A 1,169-nucleotide genomic window follows, 5' to 3' on the forward strand; every position below is an offset into this window, starting at 1 on the left:
TACCAAAATTCAGAGAAGTGACTGCCTCCCTGAGTCCAGGTGACTTGCTGATGCACCTTGCCCGGTCGGTTCTGTCCCTGTGCATAAGTTACTCTTCAGGTTAGGGAGAACTCTGTGGATACTACATCAGTTTAACTAAGAGTTACTGTCGCAGAAGCCAGGAGAGTGACAACTGTTTCAGTGGCAACTGGAAGAACACCCTGGGATGCAAGAAAGTGAGGCAGAACACACCTGAATTCTGTCTGTGTGCTTTAGGGCTTTTCCAGAGCTGTGTAGAGAAGTACAAAACACTGGAACAGGCTGCCCAGGGAGGTGGTGGAGCCACCATCCCTGGAGGCATTTAAAAAACACATAGATATGGTGCTTCAGGACGTGGATTAATGATGACCTGGAAGTGCTGGTTAATGGCTGGATTTAATGCTCTTAAAGGTCTCTTCCAACGAAAACGATTTTGTGAAAGATTTGAGACTCTTTTACTGACGTTTTCGTGTTAATGGGGTAAATGGCGCAATGGTGTAACTCAATACTGCTGCCGTATTCAAATAGTATTTGAAATTATAACAGATGACATTTTTAGACGAAATAAATTAATATGGCTCTAATTTTAGATTGCAGTGTCTTTATGTTTAATGGGGAGAGTAAACAGGGCTCATAGTTTTCCATTGTTACCAACGCTCATACTATAAAGATGGCATTTCATGCTTAAATGGAAAATTAGCTGGTTAACATTTGAAATACTGACTTTTTTTTTTACTTGCCATGATTGGTTTTCTTCTGCAAATGCTGACACTGAATCTAGGCATTCTTTGTTCATATAATGAAATACAATGTTCCAAGTTTTCGGCATTAAAATTGACAAGCATATGCTAAGTTTTTCTCTTCTCTGTGTATTGCATCTTATCGCTTGTGTGGCAGTTTATAGGTAGAGAGAGTTTATTGCCTTTCGGGGAGGACTCTCTTTTAGTTGTTTAATATTTCCAGATCATCTCTCAGACCAGAAGTGTGATAATGTTCATGTTTGATTTCTGGAAGATTTTATTTGCTTGGTTGGGTTTTTGTGCAGATGAGGGGAATGATATGGTGAGACTTGTGTCTTCAAAATATGATACGGGAGAGAAGGAAAATAGCTCAGTTTTATATCAGATGAGCAGCTCTTGTCTAAATTGGTG

General features: G+C 39.8%; 1 protein-coding gene across 1 annotated transcript in view; it reads left to right on the forward strand.

Annotated features, from left to right (window-relative positions):
- The window catches only part of HACE1 (HECT domain and ankyrin repeat containing E3 ubiquitin protein ligase 1), a gene marked incomplete at its 3' end in the record, with an annotated part of 47,056 nt that overhangs the window by 25,326 nt on the left and 20,561 nt on the right, over window positions 1–1,169 (forward strand). The gene's annotated exons all lie outside the window — the stretch shown is intronic.

The sequence above is a fragment of the Buceros rhinoceros genome, unplaced genomic scaffold, assembly GCF_000710305.1.
Source record: "Buceros rhinoceros silvestris isolate BGI_N320 unplaced genomic scaffold, ASM71030v1 scaffold528, whole genome shotgun sequence".
NCBI lineage: Eukaryota > Metazoa > Chordata > Aves > Bucerotiformes > Bucerotidae > Buceros > Buceros rhinoceros.